This window comes from Dromiciops gliroides, chromosome 1 (genome assembly GCF_019393635.1).
Source record: "Dromiciops gliroides isolate mDroGli1 chromosome 1, mDroGli1.pri, whole genome shotgun sequence".
Lineage (NCBI taxonomy): Eukaryota > Metazoa > Chordata > Mammalia > Microbiotheria > Microbiotheriidae > Dromiciops > Dromiciops gliroides.
The window spans coordinates 589,975,003-589,996,664 of record NC_057861.1 but is presented as its reverse complement, the minus strand read 5'-3'; positions in this window follow the sequence as shown (position 1 = coordinate 589,996,664).

Sequence of the window (21,662 nt, the reverse complement as noted above, 5' to 3'; positions counted from 1 at the left end):
GCAGCTTTCTAGTCCAAAACACACAACCTCACATTCATTCTTGCCATGAATTGAAGGCTGTGCCAAAACCTTGAGGGTCATCCTTGAACCTTCAATTTACCTACCTTCTTCAGAGGAATTTATTGCTGTTCTTCATAAAATCTACTATAAGATACTACTACAGAGTAACTTGTGTTTCCACTATGCCTCTGGCACTCTGGCTTAGTAATAAACAAATTTCATTTAATTTTAAATCTCTTTTCCTCTTGCTCTTCCAATCTTTTGGCACTAACTGGGCCCTGGCTTCCTTCCATATGACTATATTCCTTCTACCCTTTCCAGTACTGACTGCACTTTCACTCATATTCCCTGACTTACTTGTCATGGTGGAGAATTGGAATACTATTTAACATACATTGCCATTTCCAGTCTTTCCTGCTACAAACATCACATAGCAAAGTCTGTTCTTTGAAACATACTATCCAAATTTACCAATTAATTCAGATTCTGGCCATTGTCTACTGATTCCCAGAATGTTTTTATTTATTTCTCAATAAGTTCAGTGGTTGGCTCACAGTTTCCCTCTTTTTTGCCTTCATATTAGGGGATTTCAACATAACTCTTGATTTTCTTTCAAAGAGCCTAATTTCCAAGTACGTAAGTATACACAACTCCCATAACTTTCTCTTCTTCTCTACCTCAGTTACACATAGGGACAGGTCATGGACTTGATTTTGCCATTACTCACAAGTGTTGCATTTCCATGTTCAAGAACTGTAACAATTACTTAGTCTGATCATACTCTTTCACTATTCTATCTCTTCTAATGCTTTACAAGAGTAAAGTAAAGTCCTTCCTATGACTTTAAATCTCTCTTTTTCTCAGTATTTTCCCAGATTGTAACTATGCTTTCCTTTCTTCCTAATCTTCACCCCTTGGTGAACCAGTTTATTTTTACCCTGAAATCCATTGTCTTACCACCAATCATTTTTTCAACCCTGAATTACTTCCACCACCTTTTTCACTTCACTAATATACTTCTTATTTTATTTATTTATTTTTTAGTGAGGCAATTGGGGTTAAGTGACTTGCCCAGGGTAACATAGCTACTAAGTGTTAAGTGTTTGAGGCCAGATTTGAACTCAGGTACTCCTGACTCCAGGGCCGGTGCTCTATCCACTGCGCCTCCTAGCTGCCCCTACTCATATACTTCTTCTTTTTTTTTTTTTTTTTTTTAGTGAGGCAATTGAGGTTAAGGGACTTGCCCAGGGTCACACAACTAGTAAGTGTTAAGTGTCTGAGGCCAGATTTGAACTCAGGTACTCCTGACTCCAGGGCCAGTGCTCTATCCACTGCACCACCTAGCTGCCCTACTCATATACTTTTAAACAGACCTAGGGAAATCATAAAATTCTGCTTACTAGGTTCACTCCAAATTTATATTATTGAAACTCAACTGATTCTTCACCACTGCAAGGCAATCTTACCATTCCCTACTTGATTCACTATTCCATTCATCATTAGCCCTTCTCTTCTCCAAGACCAATCCTCTACATATATCCTTGATGCCATCTCCTCTGACCTTTTCAAACAAATTCATTTCCTCCTCTCTTTAATCTTCAATCTTTTCCAGTTTCTTGAACATCCCCTCATGCCTACAAGTGTATCCAAGTGTCCTCCATTAAAAAAACACGAGAACTTTCACTAGATCCTACCATCCCCCTAAGCTATACATTTTCTCAATTAAACTCCTTACAAAAGGACATTTGTAGTATCTTCACTGCCCCTCCTCCAGAGGTATACTGGTTTAAAAAATATGCTTGACATACTTTAAAATTTTAATCTGCATTACCATTTTCTCCATCACTTTCTTAAGTTTAGTTAATCAATAAAACAATAAATCAAGCAATTATTTGCAGTTGCTTTTGCCAATTTTCAAGGTGTAAATGCTCACACTGAAAATTTTACAATTGGCTCTCATGAATCAATTGGAGCTGGATTTAGTACCTCTCATTTCCTCTTACTCTTCTAAACTATCTTCAATTTGGCTTCCAATTTCATCATTCAATTGATATTTCTCTCTTCTAAGTTACTAGTGATTTCTTAATTGCCAAATCTAATATAATTTTCTCGGACTGCATCTTTCTTGTCCTCTCTGCAACATTGGATATTGTTGGTCACTTTCTTTCCTGGACACTTTTTTCCCATGGGTTTAGGGACTCTCCTCTCTTGGTTCCCATGCTACCTATTTGACCATTCCTTTACTCAGCGTTAATCTCTATCTTTCCCACTTACTATGATTGTACCCCAAAGTTCTCTTCTAGGCTACTTTGTCTTTTCTCTCTACTCTCTCATTTGGTTATCTAATCAGGGTGCATTGTTTTGATGATCATTTCTGTGCATACAGTTCCCAAATCTACATATCCACTTCTACTATTCTCTCTCTTGAACTAATCTTGCATCACCAACTGTCCACTGGACATTTCAAGCTGCATGTTAAGTAGAAATCTCAAAGTCAATTTATATAAAACAGAACTCATCATTTTCTTCAAACAAACTTACAGATAACAATAAAACAAAATGCATACCATTCCTCCAATCACCTACTCTCAAAACCTCTACTACATACTCTCACTCACCCTACATATCTAATTAGTTGCAAAATAGTATACTTTCTACACAACATTTCTGCCCTACTTCCTCTTCTCATTCACACAACCACAAGAGCATAATTTATGCTGTAGGCAACTAAAATTAGGCTCTTGGGGTTTTTCTCTGTGTGAGACAGACTGGTGCCCCTCTCCCTCCATTTCAACTGCAGGGGCCTCTGAGCCCAGCTAAGCTGCATGGACAAAAACCCCAGGCCCTGGGTGTGGCACAGGAGGCTTGAGGGCCGCTGGAGCTGGCTTCATCCAGTCTTCAGCTCCTGGAGCGCTAGGCACGGGGCTCAGCCTTTCCAAGGGGTAGCTTCGCATGTGTAGGCATAGTCTGACTGAGTTTCAGTAGGAGGAAGATAAAGGATATATAGCCTGTGGGGCAGAGATGCTGAGAGGTTGACACAGTGAAAGGGGGAAGGCTACAGAGATGCTACAGAAGAAGGAGATGCCAGGGAGATGGTATGGAAAGAAAAGGGACTTTGGGGCTGGTCATTAGAGAATGCTACAAGCACGAGACAGAGAGAGGAGCGGAGCAGTGAAGATGAAGGGGGACAGAATGAGAGGAACAGTACCAAGAAAGGGGAGCACAGACAGCAGCAGTGACCAGCTTATCCTCAGGTGAGAGATTTGAGGCTGCAGGAGAGAAAGTTTAAAAAGGTTTCAGGTCCTATACTTTGCATTTCTTTACCCTTATCTCTTACATTTATTCTCATAAATAAACCCATTTTCTTTAATTGAAGAAAAATGCGTTTGCTTATCAATTTGAGAGAAGCAGTTGTGGGAATTTTTAAACAGCCCATACTAAATCAAAAGCAGTCAGATAGCCAGCCAAAAGTCCACAGATTAGGCCCCCAGCTAGTTAAGTTAATATAATTTTTACAATGCCCTTGTTACTTCTGCCCAGACTCTCAAAATACCTTTCTAAGTGGATTCTCTGACTCTAGTTTCTCATCCTCACAATCCATCATGGGCACTCTTGCCATAATTATTTTCAGAAACACTGTTTATAATCATGTCACTTTTCACATCCATAAGCTCCAAAGTTTCTCTCTCACCTCTACAATCAACTATAAACTCTTTTTTGGCATCTATATTTTTACAAACTCATTCCTTCTTTTCTATCAATTGTTCTTATTACTCCCTTCCATGAGTACATGGAAGTTCAGCCATCCAGGCTTACTTGACATTCTTCATACATGACACTATATTTCACATGTCTGTTCCTTAGTACTTGCTATCTTCTGAGCCCATAATGGTTTGCTTCATAAACTTTAACTTTCAGAGTTCCTGGATTCCTTTAGCATTCAATTAAATGATCATATATTACTTAAAGCCTTTCCCAATCTATCCCCTCAACCTCAATTTCTAGTGTCTTCCCCTCAAAGGCTTCTTTCTATCTAATCTGTATATGTCTTGTGTGTGTCTATGTATTCACACACACACATATACACACATAAACACATATATATACACACACATACATGTTTATATATGTCATGTTCCCACATTAGAATGTGAGTTTCTTAATGGTATACACTATTTTTACTTTTTTTTTCATCCATAGTGTGAGCCATGGTGTTACTGCTTAAAGGATTGTCAATCAGTCTATAGAAATATATAAATATTTTGCACCCTTCTCCTTTTGGGATGACAAAGTATTTTTGGTTGGTTGTTTTGTTTTTGTTTTTTTTCCAGGGCAATGAAGGTTAAGTGACTTGCCCAGGGCCACAGAGTAAGTGTCAAGTGTCTGAGGCCAGATTTGAATTTAGGTCCTCTTGAATCAAGGGCCGGTTCTTTATCCATTGTGTCACCTAGCTGCCACTGGGATAACAAAGTCTTGAGGAGATATTTTATATGCACTAGTTCTGTTCTTTCTGCTTTTGAAATTTGAGAATATTTATTCCTTGTGGACCAAGTTCACAACTCCTCCTCCTCCCCATCATAGATGTGTTATTTTGACAAATAGCAAGATGATTTATACTGTGCCATCTTTGTGTGTGTGTGTGTGTTATTAATGCCTTTCTTTTTATAACACACTATTTTCGAGATATATGGATATGGCCTCCCTCTTATACATAGTGAGCCTTTCCTTGAAACAAAGAAAAACGGTTCAACCAAGCCAACCAATATACCATCTTATTATAATAGCTTATATAATAATAAGCATCTAAATATCACTCTCTATAGTTACTGAGTACTTTCATGGCCATTATCTTATTTGATCCATATAATCACTCTTGGAGAACAACAGATCAGGCACTATCATTATTTTTACTTCACAGATAAGGAAGCTGAGGTACAGACTAGAAGAGTGACTTGTTCAAGTCTATAGAGCTAGTAAATTGCAAAGCTTGAAATAAGGCCCAAGTCTCCTGACTCCTAGGTGGGACTCTCAGCTCTTGGGGAATGCCATTTTGTTGACCTATTCTAACAGATAGCATCAGAGTGTACAAATGACCATAATGAGGTAATTTCTATTCCTGAATGGTAGCCCATACACACACCTTTTCTAATGCACAGACACCAAATATTTTTGAATAAGAAAGTCTATATAAAATGGGCTTTAACTGGACCCTCTGCATTGAATACACATACTAAGGAGGATGCTGCACTAGTAAGGGTAAAGGGGCTCATATTCATTAAGTTTTTTTGTAAGATCGTTAAAAAAAAATAATACTTCATTTTAACAAGCTTCTTAAAATTGCTGTCTGGTGTCCAAAACTTCACATAGAAGCTGATGGCTATGGTATATACTTTCCTATTTATTCAGTTATTTGTTTACATAGAACAGATTTTTTATTTTTTCAGCAGATGCTTATTGAATACTCACTGTGGGCAAGGCACTGAGCCAGGTGCTATGGATGTGTATTTATTTACAAGCAGCAAAATGAGGGGAGAAACAGAGAGATGGAATAAATGAGGAGGCCTCAAACTGTTATTGTATTTTTTTAAAAGGATGTTTTTGTGATTCTACTGTAATGACAGTGCTTGAAAGAATAAATATTTTATTGCCTTTCTGTATTAGCTATATTCTAATTCACAGAAGGAAAGAGAGAAATTTGAATTTGTTTATGAATCTCATTTATTTTAATAAAAGTCCTCCTTCAGAAAATATTAATTTTATTGGCAGATAAAGGTCTTATTCTGAGATATAGTTTCCATGACTTCATATTGCTAATGGTACCAATCAAATCTACAAAAACATCAAAGAAATAGTGCAAAGAAGGCTAGACATCCAGGTGGTACAATTCATAGAATGTTGGACTTAAGATCAGGAAGAATTGAATTCAAATTCTGCCTCATATACTTACTTGGCTGTGTTACCTTGGGCACATCACTTAAACGATTTCAGTCTCAGATTCCTCAGATATTAAAAAATCAGGATAATAATAGCACAGACTTCACAGGGTTGTTGTGAAGCTCATATGAGATTATACACATGTATATATGTGTGTGTGTGTATGCTTATGTGTATATGCATATACATATGTATATCTGTATGTGTTTGTGTATATATGTATATGTGTATGTGTATGTGTATCTATATCTATATATTAGCAAAACATAAAGCATTAACTGGGAAAACTAGAAAACCCTATGGCAGAAAGTAGGTATAGACCAACATTTTACACTGTACACTAAAATAAGGTCAAAATGGGTACATGATTTACACATAAAGGGTGACACCATAAGCAAATTAATAGAGCATCAAATAGTTTATCTGTCAGATTTATGGAAAGAGGATGAATTTAGGATCAAAGAAGATATGGAGAGCAATACAAAATATAAAATAAATAATTTTGATACTATAAAATTAAAAAGGTTTTGCACAAACAAATTTAGTGTTACCAAAATTAGAAAGGAAGCAGAAAACTGGGAAAGACTTTTTTTATTGAAGCAAGTATCTCTGATAAAGGCCCCATTTCTCAAATATACAGAGAACTGAGCCAATTTAAAAAAAATACAAGTCATTCCCGAATTGACAAATGGTCAAATGATCTGAACAGGCAAATTTCAGACAAAGAAATCAAAGCTACCTATAGTCATATGAAGAATAAAATGCTCTAAATCACTATTGATCAGAGAAATGAAAATTTAAAAACTCTGAGGGGGTATAGGAAAGGCAGTAACCTCTCAGTGCTCACCACATGATCACTTAAAATAATGCCATAAGATAATTTCTGGAGCAGTAGAACCCAGAGAAGGATGGGGTGATATCATTTTCCAGCCAAAGACAGCTTAGAAGGTTGGTAGGAAGGGTCTGCTATACTGGGGTGGGAGTTAGAACCCAACCCCACAGCCAAACCAACACAGATCCAGTCCCAGGAAGGCTGCATCAGAAAAAGAGACCTCCAGAGCTTCTGAATTGGCTGCAGCTGTGCAATGAGGTGGAACACAGTTGTCTTTCCCATGCTTGCAACAAGATAGCAGTATTGAGTGGTGGCCCAAGTGGGGGAGGGACACAGACAAGCTCAAAGCTATCAGCTATAGTAAGATAGAATTATGTTTCCAGTTAAAGAGCAAGCAAGGCTGGGGCTATTTACAGACCAGAGCACAGGCCAGGGGAGTGAAGAATCCCCTCTCCTTAAATCAATCCACCTGAGACCATTTGAAGCTTGGGACACTGCATATTGGAGGCAGTGACCCACTTTGAGGAGGAGTTAAAAGTCACAAAATAGTCTAGAAAAAAATGGACAGAAAAAATGCAGACCATTGAAAGTTTGTTTGGTGGCAAAGAAGATCAAAATAAACCCTCACAAGAAGATAACAAAGTCAAAGCTCCTACATCCAAAGCTTCCAAGAAAAATTATGAATTGGACTCAGAGCATGGAAGCTCTCAAAAAGGACTTTGAAGATAAAGTAAGAGAGGAAGAGGAAAAAATGGAAGGAGAAGTGAGAATAATGCAGGAAAGTCATGAAAAAAGTCAACAGCTTGAAAAACCAAATAGAAAAGCTCTCCGAAGAAAATAATTGCTTAAGAATTAGGATTGATAAAATGGAAGCTAATGACTTTATGAGAAATCATGACACAATAAAGCAAAATCAAATGAATGAAAAAATAGAGGCCAATGTGAAATATCACCTTGGAAAAACAATGGACCTGGAAAATAAATCCAGCAAAGATAATTTGAAAAATGGACTACTTGAAAACCATGATCTTAGACATCATCTTCTAAGAGATTTTCAGAGAAAACTGCCCTGATATTCTAGAAAAAGAAGGTGAAATAGAAATGGAAAAAATCCACCATTCACCTCCTGAAAGAGATCTCAAAATGAAAACTTCCAGGTATATTATAGCCAAATTCCAGAGCTCCCAGGTCAAGGAAAAAATATTGCAAGCAGCCAGAAAGAAACAATTGAAGTACCATGGAGCCACAGTCAGGATAGCACAAGATCTAGCAGCTTATACATTAAAGAATTGGAAGGCATGGGATATGATATTCCAGAGGGCAAAGGAATTGGGATTACAACCAAAAATTACCTACCCAGAAAAACTGATTGTAATCTTTCAGGGGAAAAAATGGGATTTCAATGAAAAAGGGGACTTTCAGCCATTTGTGATGAAAAGACTTGAACAGAATAGAAAATTTGATTTTCAAATATAGCACCCTAGGGAAGCACAAAATGGTAAACAGATAAAAGAAATCATGAGGGAGGTTAAAAGGTTAAACTCTTTACATTCCTCCATGGGAAATTGATACTTCTAACTCATAAGAATTTTCTTAGTATTAGGGCAGCTGAAAGGAATAAATTTAGACAGTGGAGACAAGTAGGGATTGATTATGAAGGGATGACATCTTCAAAGCATTTATTGTTTGTTTATCATTTTTTGTGGGTCAGTCAGGGTTGGGAGGCATTCCCAGGGTTGTTGGGGAGTGTCTTATGTCTGAGGCCAGATTTGGGCTCAAGACCTCCCACGTCCAGGGGGATCCTTTGTCCACTGAATCACCTAGCTGCCCCATGATGACATCTTTAAAATGAAATTAAGGGATGAGAGGATTGCACTGGAAGAATGGGAAAGGGAGAGCTGGAATGGGGCAAAGTATTTCACATAAAAGAAGCAAGAAAAATTTTATGGATGGGGGAGGAGTAGAGGAGTGCATGAGTCTTATTCTCATCAGAATTGGCTCAAAGAGGGAATAACACACTTAAGTGGGTATAGTATTATACCTTGCCCTTTGGGGGAGTAAGAGGGGAAGGGAATGGGGGGGTTGAAGGAAGGGAGGGCAGATTTGGGGAGAGGCAGTCAGAAACAAAACACTTTTGGAGAGGGAAAGGGTAAAAGAAGATAGAAAATAGAGTAAATATCATGGGAAGCAAAAAGGATGGAAGGAAACACAGCAATAGTAACTGGGGAAAAATTTGAAACAGAGGCAAGAGCAATGTAAGATGATGATGGTGGTGGTGGTGGTGGTATTTACTTTGCTGGGCTATTGTGAAGAAAATTCTTTGTCAGGTATAAGGTACTATATAGCTATTATTGTTGTTGAAATAATGATCTCATGGGGTTTTTGTAAGAAAATCACCCTTTGCAGTACTATATAAATGTAGTTTACTATAAAAAATAAAGATGAGCAGGGTGCTATCAGAAAAACCTGGAAAGACTTACATGAGCATATGCAAAGTGAAATATCCTATATACAAAATAACTGCAATATTGTAAGGTGATCTGCTGTGAATGACTTAGTTATTTTCAGCAATGCAATTATCTAAAATGACTCTGAAGGACCTATGAAAAATGCAATCCATCTACAGAAAAAAAATTGATAGTACCTCAATACAGATGGAAGTATATTTTGTTGTTGCTGTTATTAGTTCCTTTTTTCTAAAGTTTTTTTTTAATTTGCTATGTTTTGCATGACTGCACATGTATAACTTACATTGAATTGCTTGAGTTCTTAAGGGGTAGATAGAGAGGAAGGATGAGAATTTGGAACACAAAGTTTTAAAAATCAATGTTGTAATTTGTTTTTACTTGTTAGGTGGGGAAAATAATAAATGATGAATCTAAGAAAGAGAAAATTTTAAAATTCTGAGGTATCACCTCACACCTATTCCATTGGCTAATATGACAAAAAAGGAAAATGTTGGATATTCAAGGGGATGTTGGACAATTGGTTGCTAATCCATTGTTGGTGGAATTGTGAACTAATTTGATTATTCTGGGGAGCAATGTGGAACTTTGTCCAAAGGGCTATAAAATAGTGGATACTCTTTGATCCAGCAATACCTCTGCTAGGTTTAAATCCCAAAGAAATCCCCCAAAAGAGTAAAAGTCATACTTGTATAAAATATATGTAGCAGCCCTTTTTATAATGACTAATAACTAGAAATCAAAGGAATGCTCATCAATTGGGGTATGGCTAAATAAGCTGTCTTATATGATTGTAATGCAATATTATTGTGCTATAAGAAATGACATGCAAGATGACTTCAAAAAGGTCTGGAAAGGCTTGTATGAACTAATGTATAGTGAAGTGAGCAGAATCAGGACAACCCTGTGCAATGTAACAGCAATATTGTTCAATGAAGAACCATGGATGACAACCATTCTCAGCAATACAATGATCCAAGACAATCCCAAAGGACTAATGATGAAGCATACTATCCATGTCCAAAGAAAGAACTGATATTGATTGAACAAACACTGAAGCATGCTATTTTCACTTTCTTTCATTTTTTCTTTTATTCAAGTTTTATTATACAAAATGACTTATATGGTAATGTTTTACATAATTGCACATGTATAACCTAAATCGGATTGCTTACCACCTCAGGGAGGGGGGAGGGAAGAGGACAGAAGGATAGAATTTGGAACTCAAGACTTTAAATAAAAATGTTTATTAAAAATAAAGTAATATATAAATGGTAGATTTTATCATTTTCATTATTTTTGTTTCAGAAGATAAGAAGAGAGTTTTGAAATGGGGTAGTGGGTGTGTGTTTTCTGGGGATGATATTTGCTAATTCATCAAGATTCTACGGGAAGACCATAGAAGACTCAGCAAAAAGTCAGTGTAATTATGTACTATTTTAACAATTCCTCTACCTTATCAAACTCCTTCCTAATTTAGACTTCCTTCTCTTAAATTTCTTTCATTTGCTACTTAAATATTCCAAGTCCAACCTGGTGGATTGGGGAGGGAAGAGGAAGAATGAGAAGGGGAGACACAGAAGGGTAGAGTTATCAAAGTGTTGTAGAAAGCTTATTGGACTAGGAGTCACTTGGCACCAGAACTAGTGTAAGGTAACCATATGTTACCCTAGGAGTTTGAAATCTAATGGATACAGAAGGTAGAAATAGATAACAATTTATCTGGGTAATATCTAACCCATGAAGAATCTCATGCTTCTCCACAACCATCACATCATAGAATCCTGAATCCCTTCCCCATGATCAACTGAATTCTCCCATCCCCCTTCCCCATGTTGGTCCCATCCTTGTCTCTCCTGTCTCCTTGAGCCTGTGCAACATATCTACTATAGCTCAGGGTTGGTAGAAACAACCACTTTCACACCTTTCCTTACTATTATGCCCATTGACAGCAACATATAGCATTCTTCTGGGATTGGAGGATGGGGACATGTGGGATTAGTTGGCTTCTCCATAAGGGATAAGACCAGAACCTCTGGTGGATGAACTATCTCTCATTGAATACTGTTGCACCCAATTAGGGCATACTATCTTCACTATTGTGGTAAAAAAAAATATGAAAGTTTTTTAACAATCGGTTAGGATAACTGAAAGACGGCAGTTTTTCTTAAGGACCACCCTTTTGGGGAGGAGACCAATGGCATGAGCTACGAATGCCAGTGCACCTGCTGCGCATGTCAGACTGCCTGCTATGCACTCGACTTCCGGGGTGCGAGCTTAAAAGACAAGGAGAGAATGGAAGTAGAGCTTTTTCCTGCTCTGCTGGTCTCCTGACTGCACTGCACAGATGGTCTCTCTCTCTCCAAAGGTGGCCTTCCGTTTTGGTGAGTTTTTATAAGGAATATAGACTAAGCTTAGACTTAAGACGATTTGTATTGTGTTTCTACTTTCCTATCCTTCTAATCAACATCACCTTGTGACTACCAAAACAATAAAAGGTCTATCTAGAAAACCAAAAGCTTCCTCCATTTACTAGTCTGGGAGATAAATTAAGGGAAAGGTTAAGCAGGGGAGATTTATGATCTAATATCCAATTTTAAATCTCACACTATGTATTTACTGAAAAAACAAACAAACAAACAAACACTGAATATGGGAACTTCAGCCATTTCTTCACTTCAGGCATTAGGCTCATTATTCTATCAACACATCTTGAAACATGGACCAAATAGTCAGGAACTGCCCCCTTTCCAGCAGTAATATCACCAAAGGGCTCCCATATAATGAACTTTTGTTTAAAATGTTGATTTTATGTTATTAAAATGAGTAAGAAATTTGACCTCAGAAAAGTGTTGAGAAATTGTACCTCCTTTCTTTCAGAAATAGAAGACTATTGGCATAATCCACATGTCATCATTCTCACTTGATATTAATGGGTGTGCTGAATTGATTTTTAAAAATTAATTTTAAATGAATAATTTTACATATCCATATACGTATTTGTGTCTAATGATAGCCATATCTTGGCATAGATAAAAAAGGAAGAAAAAGAAATTTACATAATAACTTTATTATATATTTAAAAGGAATCACAAGATGTGCAAACTATATTTGTGGTTTCATGTGTAATCATCTTTTTAATTATACTATGTTATAGAGTTCCTTATTTTATTCCCTAAATTATTTTTAAAATTTCATTGTTACAATAGATTGGGGGAAATTATTCAGAAATTATGTTAATGTAAAAAAGGTATAAATGAAAATTGTAGGAAAATATTTTTTAAGAAAGAAAAGTTGGTTTGCAGATGACTTTGCGCAGTGTTTGGCAGTGTTTGCCAAAGGCTTCAAGATTACTGGTAATACCTTTGGATTCTAGAGAATTGGGTTTTATAAATGTAAAGGATTGGCATTGAAATAATCTTGGTCTTCCATTAAACCCTTCCTATTTGCTTTATTTAGGTGTGTAGATGACCCATGGTCCTCAGATACAATGCAATCAAAGCATAATCTTTGGGAGATCCTATCAAATCAGTTGGGCTTTGAATGAAGGCCAAGCAAAGGACAAATCACATGAGGACCAGACTAGATAATCTTTGGGAAGCTCATCACCAACTAGAATAAAATGTTGGAATTCAAGTCAGAGAGACTCAAGTTTGAGTACTGCCTCAGGCACTTGCCATGTGACCCTGGGCAAATCATCTAACCTCTTCCAGTTTTCATTTCCTCATCTGTAAAATGGGGATAAAAGAGCCCCTATATCAAAGGGATTTTGTGAAGAGGAAATTAGATAACATTTGTTAAGTGCTTTGTAAGCCTCTCTTTCAGCTATTATCTATTTTGGTCTGGCTCATAGTAGGCAATTAACACGAGTTTATTGTTTTTTTTTCATGACTTTCCTGCATCACTCACATTTCTCTTTCCATGTTTTCCTCTACCTCTCTTACTTTATCTTCAAAGTCTTTTTTGAGTGCTTCTATGGCCTAAGACCATGTTTTCCTTGGAAACTTTGGATGTAGGAGCTTTGACTTTGGTATCTACTTCTTGGGCTGTATTTTGATCTTCCTTGTCACCAAAGAAACTTTCTATGGTCCACATCCTTTTCTGTCTGTTCATTTTGCTAGCCTATATTTTGACTTTTAACTCCTTCTTAACGTAGGACCCTGCCTCTAGGGCATTCTGTCCCAAGCCTCAGGGACTCCCAGGTGGATCAATTTAAGCAAAGGCATATTCTGCACTTGCCTGGTCTGTGCTATCCTCTGTAAATAACCCCAGGCCTACTTGCTCTTTAAGCTGGAAACAAAAATTCTCTTTAGCTGTGGTTTCTAACTCCAGTGAGCCTGCACCCCTTCCCTACCTGGGTTGCCATTCAAGATTGCTTCCTGATTCCCAACACAGACAAAACAACCTAGTTCTGCCTCAACACCAGCAAAGAACCCTATAATCTCCCCCGGTCAGCTGCTCAGCCCTTTCAGTAGACAGTGAGCTTTTTCCAGAAGAAGCCTCCACTGTAGCCAATTAAGAGACTCCAGGGCTCTGTTTTTCTGGCACAGCTGGCCTGTGGCTGGATCTGTTTTGGTATGGCCATGGGTCTGAACTCTACTCCAACTCTGGTACAACAGATCTTTCCTGCTGACCTTCTGAGCCACCTTTGGCTGAAAAATGATCTCATGCCATCCTTTTTTGGATTCTGCTATTCCAGGAATTGTCTTATGGCATTATATGGAGTTTTTTTCTTTTTTTTCATGATCATATGGGTACCCCTGAGAAGTTACTGCCTTTCCTCCATCATCTTCACTCCACTCCCACAGATCTAAGCTTTTGGAACAAAAACTCATTATTTAACAAAAACTTCTGGAAAACAGTATGTCAGTACGTAGGAATAGACCAACATCTCACATTGCCTACTAAAATAAGGCTAAAATGGATTTACACCAAAAGGGTGACACCATAAGCAAATTACTAAATTATCCAATAGTTTATCTGCCAGATTTATGGAAAGAGGAAGAATTTTGGACCAAAGAAGATATAGAGAACAATACAAAATGTAAAATAGGTAATTTGATTATTTAAAATTAAAGTTTTTGCAGAAACAAAACTAATGTAACCAAGATTATAAAAGAAAGCAGAAAACTGGGAAATATTTTTACAGCCAATATTTCTGATAAAGGCATCATTTCTCAAATATATAGAGAATTGAGTCAAATTTATAAAAATACAAGACATTTCCCATTTGATAAATTGTCAAAGGATATGATCGGGCAGTTTTCAGACAAAGAAATTAAAGCTACCTATAGTGACATAAAAAAAAAAATTCTCCAGATCAGAGAAATGCAAGTTACAAGAACTCTGAGGTATCACCTCACACCTCTCAGAGAGGCAAATATAACAAAAAAAGAAAATATTGGATGTTGGCAGGGATGTGGGAAAATTGGGACACTAATCTGCTAATAGTACAATTGTGAACTGATTCAACCATTCTGGAGGACAATTTGGACCTATGCCCAAAGGACTATAGAGCTGTGCATGCCCTTTCATACAAGAATATCACTGCTAGCTTTATATCCCAAAGATATCCCCAAAAGAGAAAAAGACCAATTTGCAGAAAAATATTTTTAGCAGATCTTTTTAGTGGCTAAGAATTTGGAATTCAAGGAATGCCCATCAAGTGGGAAATGGCTTAACAAGCTGTGGTATATTATGGTGATAGAATATTATTGTGCTATGAAAAATGACAAGAGGATGATTTCAGAAAGACCTGGAAAGACTTGCATTAACTGATGTATAGTGAAGTGAGCAGAACCAAGAGAATGTTGTGCACAGAGACACCAATATTGTTTGATGAAGAACTGTGAATGATTTAACTATTCTCAGCAATACCAATGATCCAAGACAATCCCAAAGGACTAATAATGAAGCATTTTATCCACCTCTAAAGAAAGAATGAATATTGATCGAATGCAGAATGAAGCATGCTGTTTTTCACTCTTGCATTTTTTTATTTAATTTAATTTTTTTATACAAATACTAATACATATACATATACTAATATGGAAATGCTATCCATAATTGCACATTTTTAATCTATATCTGCTGGTTTACCACCTCAGGGAAATGGGAGGCTTAAATTTTGGAATTCAAAAGTATAAATAGAGGAATATTTACTGAGAAAAAATTTTTAAATATGTAAGCCTTACATAATTGTATTAATTAATGAAAATTTTTACCTATACAATGTTACATGCGAAGCATCTGTCATTCCATCACCATATAGAATTTGGCAGAAACCAACTTACCTATAGATTAGGGTATGTGTCCTAGCAAATTACCTCAGATGCAGAAAGGCTTGCTTCCCCATCATGACATTGCAAGTAATTTTCATGGGTAGAACTGGAACTCAGGTGTTCCTGAGGTCATGTTCAGCATTCTACCACCTACTCCCTTCTTCCTTTTTATGTACTTTGAATTACTAATACATAGGCATATTTTTCAAAGGGTTTTTGTTTGTTTTGCCAATTTGAATTTCATAAAACTTTATATATGTGATAATTAATTATTGTAATGTGTTTATGGCTGCTAATGGAGGGCTGGAAGTTTCTGTGGAGTAGAGTTGAGTACTGATTATGTGTGCCACTAATTCATTTCCTCACACTCTCTGACCCTTTGGCTTATAAGCAAATGCTGTACACAATGAAATGTTCAGTGGAGCAATAAATGAGATTGTCTGTCAAAGGCAGAAAGGAGATCATCATGAAGACCCCAGCTATTGGGAACAGTACACTGAAAGTCCATAGCTAGAGGATCTCTTTCTTGGAGGGAAAATTAATCATGGTGCCCCAGATGAAACAGATAATTCTCAAGGTTTTTTAGCTGAATAGACCTTTGGGCCTAGAGGTTCATGTCATGCCTGGCCAGGTCTCTGACCCATTGGTCCAAAACATCAAGGCATGAATAAGCAGGCATGTTCCCTGTATAATTCTGATCATTTCATTCAAGTTATTTTTGCAGGACAAAAGGACATTCAGGAACCCTAGCTTTGGGAGGCCAGTGAAAACCATTGCTGACTCTTGGACTACAATGACAGAATGGGAGGCCAATTGGGGCCACTTTGGACTGAGACTCTTGGCTGTCATCTGGGAAGCACCATTTCCTCAAATGAACCCTTCACTGTGGCTGTTCTCAGTTCTTTTGCCAGGGTTTGATGAGTTTGGGAAGCAACTGGGAACATTGTGAATGAGCGGCATTTACCATGGGTCAAGTACCTTGTCACTGGTCAAAGTTGAACCAAGACAGAGAACTTCAATAATGGTTAAGTAAAGGAACATTATTTTTGCTACAACTGGGTGTCATCACATTCGTGACTGTGGACAGTATATTTATACTTAAATAATCTTAAACTTCCATTTCAGTGTGGTCTGGAAACTAGGCCAGTTATGAACTTTAAAACTGACAGACTGACTCATTAGATGCAGTTATCTGATAAGTCAGTAAATAGCTAGTATGATTAAAGGTACAGGGGTTAGGTAGGCACAGGGGATATGAGGAGTTCATTGTTTCATTTATTAAAAACGCACACAAACATGCACACACATCACCATTTCCTGAATAACTTTTTCAAGGTAGCTGGAATCATTACATATACTTTTTCATTTTAAACCTTCTTTCTCTTGTATCACTAAAGTCAAAGATATGACTGCAAAGCCATGGGCTACTATAGAATTTTGCTTGCAAAATCCTTCTTGTTTTCTTCTCTTACCTTCCCAAAGGGTGCTCTTGAAGTGGGTATAGATTACCTTCATTAAAAAATTCTGCGCAGATAGGAAAGTAGGCATATGGGTCAGAAGATATTAATATTCACATTAATATTCATTTAGTCATCTTTTTTGTAATCATCATGTCTGAAAGTTTTTCCTTGCGTTTTTGGTATTTTTCTCCTTTTTCCAAATACCTTTCTCTATAGAGCACTGAATTGGGAGACAAGAAGACATGGGTTTGAATCCTGCCTCAGTTACTTATTAATTCTGTGACTTTTGGCAAATCACTTAGCATTTTGGAGCCTCATCTGTAAAATGGGAATACTATAAACACCTACTTCTTTTTTTGTGGGGCAATGAGGGTTAAGTCACTTGTCCAGGGTCACACAGCTAGATAAGTGTCAAGTGTATGAGGTAAGATTTGAAATCAGGTCCTCCTGAATTCAGGGCCAGTGCTTTATCTACTGTGCCACCTAGCTGCCCCCAAGCACCTACTTTTAGGTCTTATTGTAAGATTCAGATATTATATCTATAAATCACTTTGCAAACCTCTCTATACATGTCAGCAGCTGGAACTGATCCCTCAATGCTCTCAAAACTATGTGATCTCCACCACAGAATTCTATGTGCACTTGGTGGACATGAAACCATTATTCTCAGCTTTACTTGATTCAGTGACATGTCTACTCATAAAGCATACAGGATACTATTATATTAGAGTCTAAATTTGGTATCAGAACAATATCAAGAAACTAGAGGGAGGTCTGGAGTACGTTTGGTGGACACAATGCAGAGAATATATGGAGGTACATGGATGAGTCACACAGGATGAGAAACCCTGAATAGCTTTTAATCTGCATTATTAGAGAGAATACCCACATTGATGACCTCAGCAGTCCATTAAAAAGGCTTTCATAAGAACACTGATTGCTCTAATGAGGGTGGCATCTTAAAAAAATGAGGAGATATTTGCATTAAAAAACATCATCACATTGATGTTGTAATTTTGAATATGTAAAAATTAACCTTAGTAGCTTTTATATGCATAACTCATTTGGGTTCTGCCTATTTGGAATTTGGTTGTCCCGGACCCCAGGGAGCACAAAGTTATATAGCTTTAGCTATGTAGCCCTAGCAAATTTTTTTCTGAGATGAAATCAAAGGTCTTTGAGTATCCACCCTAGAGGCCCACTCAATAAGTTCACCATACAGTTTAAGTGACAGAATGAGGGGCCTTTATACTCAAAAGGGACTTCAGTGTTATTAGGACCCGCTTCTTGTCTTCAAAAAGGAAAGACAAGGGAATCTTTACTTTACTGATGATACCCTGAGAGATTGTTGTTGTTGTTTTGTCCTTCATTCTCAAAAAGGACCATAACAAATGCCATGAATTTCAAGAAATTTGATTTCAATGAGGGAGAGTTATGCAAAGTCACCAGCTTCACTTTTTCCTCCAGAGCTATATGGGTCCAGTGGCTAGATATGTTATCAGGACAACTGGAGATTCCCCACCCTTCCTAAGAGATCAATGATTCTTTAAGTAACTATATCCTTAACACTGTTGTTAGTTGATGGAGAAGGAAGTCTGTGGAAGTAACCATGATAATTAAGATATGACATTATTCCCAGTAATTCCCAATCAGAGACATAACTGGGACAGGACTACTGGTGCCTTCCCTCAGAGCACTGAAATTTAGAGAGCACTAATAACACTTGTGGATTTTTGGTAACAAAGAAATGATTAATCTGAGTACCTAGTTAACAAGAACAATTGGTTAATATAGGAAGCTACCAGAGGACTTCTTCTTATCCCTTTCCTTTCTGGGCTTCTGAACCTAAGATAACTGCTTCCTGACCTACCAGTACTTTCTCCCCCTAAGAAGTTGCATCTCTGGGAGCAAAATTATAGTACCCTGGTGATGAAATTGCTTAGAAAGTATATTCCCTGGGGGCAGCTAGGTGGTGCAGTAGATAAAGCACTGGCCCTGGATTCTGGAGGACCTGAGTTTGAATCTGGCCTCAAACACTTGACACTTACTAGCTGTGTGACCTTGGGCAAGTCACTTAACTCTTATTACCCACAAAAAACCAAAGCAACAACAACAAAAAAAAAAACAACAACCAAAAAAAAAAAGTAAAGAAGAAAGTATATTTCCTGAAGCTTCCTGTAGGCATTTGCCCTAGTCTTTCTAATACAGGATTCCATTGCCTTCAGCAATGTTTCCCTTGCATCTTTCAACATATCAAAATGCTTAGGGTTATTGGGGTCCCAGTCAGGGTCTTGAATAGGCCACCCAATATCAACCTTTCCCATGGCTTCCAGGCTGTTTGCTGCAGCTACTATATCTGCTCTTTCTCCTGGAGACAATATTATTTCCATAAGGTCAGTAACATCATTCCAAGTGGGCTGATATGCTCTAAAAATTGCTCTAAACTGCCTGATAACTGCTGTGGGATCTTCATCAAATTTAGGAGTGCTTTGTCCCCATAAAGCCAAATCCTTGGGTGTAAAAGGTGTGTATTGTCTGAGCTTACGTATAGTACCTTTTTGACCATGGGCGAGGATCTCTTGGAGGGGAAAAATTTTTACTTTCTCTGTCTCCTCTACAAGGGAATCATTTCTTTCTTTCTTTCTTTCTTTCTTTGGCATGGAGGAAGTAGAGGGCGAGGGAATAAGAGTTGGGTCATTTGGAATTTCAGTCTGAACGGCCTTGGATTGAGTTGTATTATTGGGCGTTTCGGTTTGGGAGGCCATGTCTTTCTGCCAGTTTCTTGTTTCAGTTTGGGAGGCAGACTCAGATGTAAACTGGGGCCTGGATTTTCTTCGTCTTATATTTTTAGTATGATAATTTTCGCTTGCTCTGGCCCAGATTTTCCAATAACGTAAATGTTCAGGTGGACATCTACTTAGGGTTCTTTGCAAATGCCTCAATGTTTGGGGATTAAATGACCCATATTTGGGCCATTCTTCCTGTAATTCCTCATGCCACATAAAACACAGTCTGATAAGCTCTCCTCTGGTCATGTTTCTATTTAGTCTAAGTTTTCCCTCATTCCAGTCCATAAGTAGCTTTCCTAATGGGGAATCCCGGGGAATCATCTTTATTCTAATATTATCTAGGGCATGCCAAATTCTCCATACCACACCACAAAGCCCCACAAAACCAAAAAGAGTAATAAAAATATATTGAAATTCAAACTGGCCAACATCTCTGATTAGTGAAGGTAAAGCTAGAAAAGGGGTACTTAGGATGTTTAAAAGATCCATTTGAAATTTAAAACAGCCTATACTTGATAGTACTTTCTGATTTAAAGGGACAGGGGAGGGAAATCTTACCCAATCAGAAGATCAGAAGATGAACGTTCCGTTTTCCTCTTCGTGGTCAGCCAAACTGTGTAATTTAAGATTCTAAATGTGGATTCTAATCTGTTCCCCCAGTTTTTGGGGAAACTGACTAAAATCACTGATAAAACGAGTTTAGGTTTTTAAGGGTTTATTGGAAAATAGAAAGAAAAAGATTGAGAACAGAATTCCAACAGCCTGGCATTCCTATCTTTCCTCAAATTTCCTGTGAAGTCCTCTGCCGCCACCACCATCCAGTCAGGAACCCCAAAAAGCCCAAGCGCTCTCTGCGCAGGCTCCCTCTCCTCCTTCCTGTCTCCTCCGAGAAAATAGGAGGCTCCTCAAGTTGATTGGCTGGTAGCCTTTATAGACAGCACCCATGAGCAAATGTCATTTCCTGACGCCAAGGAAAAGCCACAATGTCTCTGAGGCATTTCCTCATGGTGGAGCTTTCCCACAGCAAGTCTCCAGTAGGTGGCATCATTCCAATCATTACAGCTGATTGATACAAAAATTCCTTGTTAACATATCAATATTGCCTATGGAGAGACAAGCCAGTTGAGGACTGTACTGATACCTTGAGCTCAATGGTTATAAAGACCTTAGATCAGTTAATCACCTGCCTTCACTGGCTCTTCTTATCTACTGATACTATATCTAGATATTCCTTCAAAATAAACATACTCCCACCCCTCTTACTCATTATCCCAGTGACACTGAAAAGTCACTACAGGCAAAGATATCTGTTCTATCATCTCTATTCACCTCAATCCTACCCCCACCATTTCTTATTCCAGATCGCCCTATCCATCCCCTGTGCCCTCTGGAGTTCTTACTCTATAATGAGTGAATTTCATTTTAGACTATTTCCTCTCTTGCTCCTTCTGTTTTCTGCCACTCACTGAGAACTAGTTTCTTCCTGGATAACACTCCATCGCTGCCCATGCTTACCAGCACTGGTTGTACTTTGTCTCATGTCTATATACTCCCCTGCCTGTTTTCTTTCCTCTCTCAATTGCCATTTCCAGAATCTCCTTCTAAAGAAATCACTCAGCAATCGCCCCTCCTTTGAAATTCATTTTATCCAGATTCATCACCCAATTTAGATCCTGGTGATCATTGTCCATTTATATCTAGGACATTTTTCCTTCTTTGTCAGTTCAGTACCTGGCCCATAGTTGGTATCTACACTGACCCTCCTACATTCATAATAGGAAATGTCAACATACATGTTGTTGTTCCCTAGAATATCCCAAATTCCAAGTTCCTAAATATACACCACTCCCATAATTTTTTTTTTTCCTCCATCTCAGTTACATGAAAGAAAGTTGACACAT